Raw genomic sequence first — 7,877 nt, 5'->3', positions numbered from 1 at the left:
TGTGTGTGTGTGTGTGTGTGTGTGTGTGTGTGTGTGTTCCTGACATAGGTTACATTTTGGGACTCATTTTGGCTATCAAACCAGTTGAATGGGGACACTGTCTAATTTAGGGGGGGGTAGTGTCCCCAATTATATGTTACTTCAGTGTCATATAAGGCTGGGCTAGAGTTAGGCTTTTATAGGGTTAACCACTTAAGTCAAGTACATTATTGTACAGCGAATTGTGAAAATAAAGAGATTCGTGGCCGTGTGGAAGTCATGGAAAATCACAAAATAGCCCAAATATGCCGGCTTTTGCGTGACCACAAATGTTAAGAATGTTGTTTAGATAGCATGTTGTTTAGACAGATGCTAGGTTTGATGTTTATCTGGTATTCTGGTCTCTCTTTTAAGCGCTAAATTATATTTCTCTGCGCTCTACTTTTCACTCAACTTTGCGCTCAGCACACCCTGCTGCACTAATACTGTAAGTCCCTGTCGTTTGTTGACCATTCCATTTACTTTGATCTTGCACTTGTAATTTGCTCTGAGTAAAGAGCGTCAATTGTAAAGTGTAATGTAACAATGAAATGGAGGAATCAGTCAGGGTAGAGGTATGTTCAGATGCGCCCTATGATCGGGTGCCTATACTGACTAATGACTATAGGCCTACAGCCTGTTTTGTTCGCCGAGGTGATTCAAACATGTCAAAATGTGATTACACTTGTTGTCATCTAATTATTATCTGTTAGTATTTTTGCTGCCACACCCACTTCACGAACACCACACCCGTGGCGACAGTTCACAATACTTAGGAATCTTGGCACCGATGGGGTATGTCATTAGTATGTGCAGCAATGCGCGGAACTGTTAGAAAACAGTAGGCTGGGTAGTTATCAGAGGAGTGTGCCAGTTTACCGCCCTCAAACTAGCTAGAAGACAACTTTTATTCTGTGTAGATGTTGCTGCTATCCCAATTTCCTTTTTGCATACTGCAATAACTTGACTTGACTTGCTTTGAAGGTATAGGCCCATATAGTTCAGCAGAGACTTGACTTGAATATGTCAAACTATATTATGCATGGATCTGGGTTATGGTAAGGAATTATTAGGTTATGCATGTATCTGTTACAGTAAGGGTTTGCATGTATTTGTTAGGGTTAAGATAAGGGTTATAATTCAGTTAAGTCTTGAGGTAGGATAAATGGAATGAATCTAAGTTCATGCAATGTACCCAAACGTTAGCAGAACTATGTTAGTGTTGCACTTCTGAATTGTATCACCCTATCAAGGCCATCTTGTCTGACTATATTCGGCTATAAGAGAACAGTGTTCAGACACCCAAAAATGCTGGAAAAGCATGCTAGAAATAACCTGCACATACTGATGAAGGACTCTCTCTCTCTGTCTCTCTCTCTCACACACACACACACACACACACACACACACACACACACAGACACTCCCGTGTGTGATGATGGTGTAAGCCCATGTTTTGGAAACCTGTTGCCTTGGGTCAGAGCCCCTCACAGCAAGCACCTGTGGAGGGGTTGATCTTAGGTACACACGCGGCACACTACATACACACACAGTCACGCACACACTCTCACACACACATACTCCGAGGGCGCTGAGGAATGTGAACTCCCGAAGGGCCGTGGTCCTCGACGACTCACCCTTATTTCACTCTCTTTCTCGTTCTCGCCATATTTATGGCACTTTCTTTCTTGTCTTGTCAGATCTCGCTCCATAGATCACACCACGTCATGGCTGGACCACTCAACGTGAATTAGAGGGTGATACGGGATTACGCCACAATGTCCATTTTCCTCTGCTCCTTTGCCAGCAGCTAATGGATGAGGTGCGATTACACGCCTTCCCTGTAACTCACTGGGATTTACACACACCTATACACACACAGTCACACACAACCACACACACACAAACGCTGAGGTTGTGAGGTTGTCTCACGCTCCTTGGGGGTGCTGCTGGATGAAGGAGCTGTTGTAATCCCCCTTGGCTGCCTCGCTCTCCCCCCGACGCGGGGGGGGGGGGGGCTGGCGGAGAGCAGAGGAGAGGCAGGCGAGGGATGGACCTTGAGAAGGTTGGAATATACAGGCATAACAGGTTCCCAATGAAATTACGCTTTTCTATGGTGATGACACGAATAGGCTCTATGCACAGCAGTCATATTGGAAAGAAATTGGGCATTCACAGGTGTTACCAATGATTCTAATGAAGGCTCTGTTCCATTTAGTGTAGCACAGTGGTTCTCAAACCTTTTAATTTCAAGGACCCGCATAACTTTGAGAGTGTACAAATGGAGTCCATTACGGGTCCATTTGGTTCCATTTGGACGCTCTCAGAGTTACACACCCGTAAGGGGCCATTTGGAACGCCCTCAAGGAACCATGAGGGTCCCTGGACCCCACTTGAGACCCACTGGTGCAGCAGAGTGTTTCCAGTGAGCCAACATGCACAATATCAGCACCATGACTCTGTTTGACCAGAATGGAACAGAGCCTTCATTAGTATCATTGGTAACACCTGTGAAGGAAGTAAGAAGAGGCCCAATTTCTGTCCAATATGGCTGCTGTGCATAGAGCCTATAGCAATGAAATTATGCTTTTCTATGGCGATGACATGAATTGCTTTGTGTTTCTTTTGGGCATCTGCTGTGCAAAAAACAGTTACAAGTGCTGTGGGCACACTGGCCAAAAATGCATTAGAGGTGTGCATGGAGATGCTATCTCTCATTTTGATCCTGTTTCAGTTCCATTATTGACCACAGGAAAAGGGATCAGCCTAATCGCATAACGTAGACCGATATGAATTACGACGTGACACTTCTCTCTTCCAAACCAATGCCAAAATCTTAGTCTGGCGCGTGCCACTGAACTTCAGCTTTGGGTTTATTTGTCACATCACAAGTTTACAGGTGAAAAGGAGCGGGTGAAATAATCTTTACACTAAACTATTTGTGCAGTTGTGCAGTTACACTTACAGAATATAGGATAGAGGATAGGATAGATAAGAATAAAGAAACAAAGGGAAAATAAATCAGATAGATGATAGCACAATGTCAAATACATAAGGGCCCAGGAGCCATCTCAGTGAGCTCCTCGTGACCGAGCTGCACAGTACAACGTATGAGCTTTTGCTTCCATAGCAACATAACCAGTGGAAATGAAAATGTGGCAGAATGTCAGTCTCTCTAGTGCAAGTAAGATATAGAATAGCACAGTCTCTAGGGCAAGTAAGATATAGAATAGCACAGTCTCTAGTGCAAGTAAGATATAGAATAGCACAGTCTCTAGTGCAAGTAAGATATAGAATAGCACAGTCTCTAGTGCAAGTAAGATGTAGAATATCACAGTCTCTAGTGCAAGTAAGATATAGAATATCACAGTCTCTAGTGCAAGTAAGATATAGAACATCACAGTCTCTTGTGCAAGTAAAAGACATCACTTAGCAGCAGATATCAAACATGTGAGTGTATGTATACACTCACATGTACACTCACATGTTATAGTGTCAGTGTATGTATACACTCACATGTTATAGTGTCAGTACAGCAGTGATAGTGTCAGTACAGCAGCCGTGGTGTGTAATCATAGTCATAGTATATGCATAAAGTGATAATGCCTGTATGACGGCCTATGTCACTAAGGCTTTAACCATAGTCACTTGGTTGAAAAATGGATTCGGCGATTGAGTGTCTGGCTATAAGGTTTCAGACTGATTACTAGAAGATCTGTGACTCCAATGTATGGCCTGTGGCACGTTGAATAGCGTAGCATAGCGGAACGTAAATTCGGGGGCCGAATGCCAGGCCTCCAAAACACAGGAACGGATATAGAATGATTATCAGCCTGCCGTACCAGTTGTGGCTTGAATGTCTCCCATTGTGCTGCACTCGGGAGAGAGCTGAGATTGGGGGAAGATATGGTTCCTGTCAACACTTACAGAACGGGTCGAGGAGGAGAAATTCTTCCCACCACCACCTCCACCTCCACCACCACCAAGGCGGGGATACAAGATGATCATTAACACACACAGTAACAACAGCGCCCGAGCGCGCATGCACGCACGCACACACGCACATTCCTGGTTCTCTCTGTGGGACTGGGCCGAGATGGGATAGGACCCAGCTGCTTTTATAAGTGTGCATTTGGCTGTGATGTGAAGGTCGAGGAGGACAGGACAGGAGACAACATGCACAGTAAAACCCAGAGCATTTGTTTGAACCCTGAGAGAGGGTTCTTCTGAGAGAGGGTTCTCGCGGAGTTGAATTAACACTTTTGTAAAACCAAATTTGGTGTAGAACCCTCAGTTTGATATGTATTAAGCCACGGACCCTAAGTAATTTGATAGGATTTTCTCTCTCTGGGACCCCAATGTACACTGTAAAATTATCACCCCTAGGGGGTCCTCAAGAGTTACACAATTTTATACAATAACTAGTGGGGGTCCCTGCTTCATCTCTTTCTCAGCTAGGGGGTCCTTGGCCTGAAAACATTGAAGACCCCTGCCTTAGAGGTTGTACTACAAATGGATCCAAATGGACCCATAAAGGTCCATTTAGTTCCATTCGCTCGCGTTCAATGCCACAGAACCGTGGGTCCCTTTGGTTCGTCATTTAGCTGAGGACCCCCTGGAAACCCCCCCCCCCCCCCCCTCCCCCCAAGGACCTCTGTGGGTCCCCGGACCCCACATTAAGACCCACTGGTGTAGAGGACACGTGTGTGTCTTGTGTGCGAAACGGGATACTTCTCACTTCTGGCACAATGAAGGAATATCACGCACGACTAGCTCTGAATAGGCTTGCTTCAATAAATCCAAATGTTTAGAGTGAAACGCCACGACTAATGGCCCTAACCGGGACAGTAGAACAGGGAGAGAAAGAGGAAGAGGCCGGTGTTGCCAGATTTTGCAGGAGAAACAAGCCGTCAGGTCTACAAAAACAAGCCCAAAAGAAGTGACTATAGGCCATGAGCACACACACAGCTATTAGAAAATGATCTAAAAGCTCACAATGCAATTAGACGTGCTAAATACACAAATCTTGTCTGGGGGTCTCCGGCACAGAATATTTTCAAAAGGGGGCCCGCTGCAATTACATATACATTTGGGGGTCCTTGACATGAACATGTTGGAGAACCACTGGTTTAAACAACATTAGGAAGCAAGGGCAAATAAGCAACTAAACTCTAAAACTAGCCCAAAAAGTGGTGGAAAAAGTACTCAAATCTTTTGCTTAAGTAAAAGTATAAATACTGCAATGTAAAGTACCAAAAGTAAAAGTACAAAAATGTTTGAAAATAGCAGATCTACAAGCTCACAACAAGCTCACAACGCGTCGCGATGCGACGTGTTTTGAGCTTGTAGATCTATATTTTCAAATAAAATAAAATAGGGCTAAAGTGTTTTATACGTTTTATAATGTAATGATTTATGTCTGCAAAGTAACTAGTAACTCAAGTTTTCAAATAATTGTACTGGAGTAAAAGTACAATATTTGCCTCTGAGATGTAATGGAGTAGAAGTAAAAGCTAGACAATTGGAAATACTCCAGGAAAGTAGAAGTACCAGTACCTCAAAATTGTACTTAAGTACAGTACTTGAGTAAAAATGTACTTAGTTACTTTACACCACTGTTTACAAGCAACTTTACAGAAAAACAAGCCCAAAGTAGCTTATAATAAGCAGACTTGGCAACGCTGACCGGGACAGTAGTACCTGGAGTGATAGAGGAGGGGGGGGGGGGGGGTACCTATACACTGATATATGGCCAACCCCCAGACATCAGCAGACTCAGACTCAATGGGGATGAAAGACGATACCGTAAGGACCCTGGAAGATAAGGAAGAGTCCATGAGTGCTTGTGTACACCTAAAAGACCAAGACAAACACCGCAGGCAAATATAAATAGAGAAATTTAAGACACTGGTTGTGTGTGTGTGTGTGTGTGTGTGTGTGTGTGTGTGTGTGTGTGTGTGTGTGTGTGTGTGTGTGTGTGTGTGTGTGTGTGTGTGTGTGTGTGTGTGCGTGCGTGCATGCGTGTTTACTGTGTGCAGTGCAGGGGGGAAAAAGTAGAAATACCATAGTATAGAAATATTCTGTTACAAGTGAACGTCCTGCATTCAAAATTGAATTAAATCAATGTACGAAAGTCTTTGGACCAAAATATAGGCCTACTGAAAGCAGCAAAAGTAAAAGTACTGATTATGCCGAATGGCTGTTTCAGAATAATTCATTTTAAAATTGTGTTACATTATTGCATTATAATTAGTGATGAATTAATGTGTAATTGACTACTTTATATAACTGCTGGATAGATTGTGACCGCCCTGGATCAGTAGTCTTATTTTATCTTAATCAATACATCCTAATATATTTGTTGATTATATTTTATACAGTTAATTTGAATCTACGTCTAAGTAACTAGGTATACAAATTGTGGTGGAGTAAAAAGTACAAAAATTGTCTCCAAAATGTAGTAGCGTAGAAGTATAAAGTAGCAGAAAATGGAAATACTCAAGTAAAAATACAAATACCAAGTGTACGTTAGTGCAGTACTTGAGTAAATTTTTTTAGTTACTTTTCAGCACTAATTGTTTGCATATATCAATTACCGTCACAGACAAAAGTAAGGCTTCCCAAATGAATGCTTAACCAGCTTTGCTGAGGTACTTTGAACATCAAAGCTAAATAACACGTAGAGACACACGCACACGCACACGCACACACACACACACACACACACACACACACACACACACACACACACACACACACACACATTTCTCATCCTCTGGGCCTTCGGGGGTTAAGCCTTGGGAGGGTCTGGTGAAACGTGTGAGGATGAATGCAGGTGTTCCGACACTTTCTCTTCCCCTAGCACCCCCCACCCCGCCCCGCCCCACCCCTCGACACCCACCCACCCCCCCCCCCCTCAGTTTTGGAATGCGGTGACAAAATTCCTTTAAAAGGTAAACAAGGTCATCAAATCTCCTGACAAGCCCTTCGGAGAGTGAGCACAACTCAACAAAACGCCCACAGGCGCATGTGGTGTAGGTACCGTGCATGCTAGCCGCCCACAGTGTGTGTGTGTGTGTGTGTGTGTGTGTGTGTGTGTGTGTGTGTGTGTGTGTGTGTGTGTGTGTGTGTGTGTGTGTGTGTGTGTGTGTGTGTGTGTGTGTGTGTGTGTGTGTGTGTAGCACAGGTGCAGTCAGGGACACCAAGGGAGGAACAGGCCTCCTGCTCTTTGAACTTGATCTTGAAAAGAAAGCTGTCTCTCTTTCCTGTCAAATAAAGATTAGCAGATCTGCCTCCGAGCACCCGGCCTGAGATATGTGCACTGGCCTGGCAAAGAAAAAACCTGCTATAGGCTCTATGCACAGCAGCCACATTGGAAAGAAATTGGGCCTCTTCTTCCTTCCTTCACAGGTGTTACCAATGATACTAATGAAGGCTCTGTTCCATTCTGGTCAGGGTGCTGATATTGTGCATGTTGGCTCACTAGAAACACTCCATGTTGGTTCCCAAATGGCCCCTTATTATGGTGGGTGTCTGAACCAAATGGACCCTTACGGGTCCATTTGGTTCCATTTGTACACTTTCAGAGTTATGGGGGTCCTTGAAAATAAGACAACCACTGTGCCACACTAAATGGAACAGAGCCTTAATTAGCATCATTGTTGGTAACACCTGCGAAGGAAGTAAGGAAGGGGCCCAATTCATTCCCAATATGGCTGCTGTGCATAGAGCCTATTGTTCTGCTCTACACATTAAATTAATCAGGACGTTTGGTGAAATACATTGTTAACTATCTGTGGTAACTATAATGATAGGGCAGTTATCACCAACACTTTGTTTTGAAGCAGGTGTTCCTAATT

This window comes from Gymnoscopelus microlampas (assembly GCF_963454915.1).
Source record: "Gymnoscopelus microlampas genome assembly, chromosome: 13".
In the NCBI taxonomy this organism is placed as follows: Eukaryota; Metazoa; Chordata; class Actinopteri; order Myctophiformes; family Myctophidae; genus Gymnoscopelus; species Gymnoscopelus microlampas.
This window is presented reverse-complemented; position numbering follows the sequence as displayed.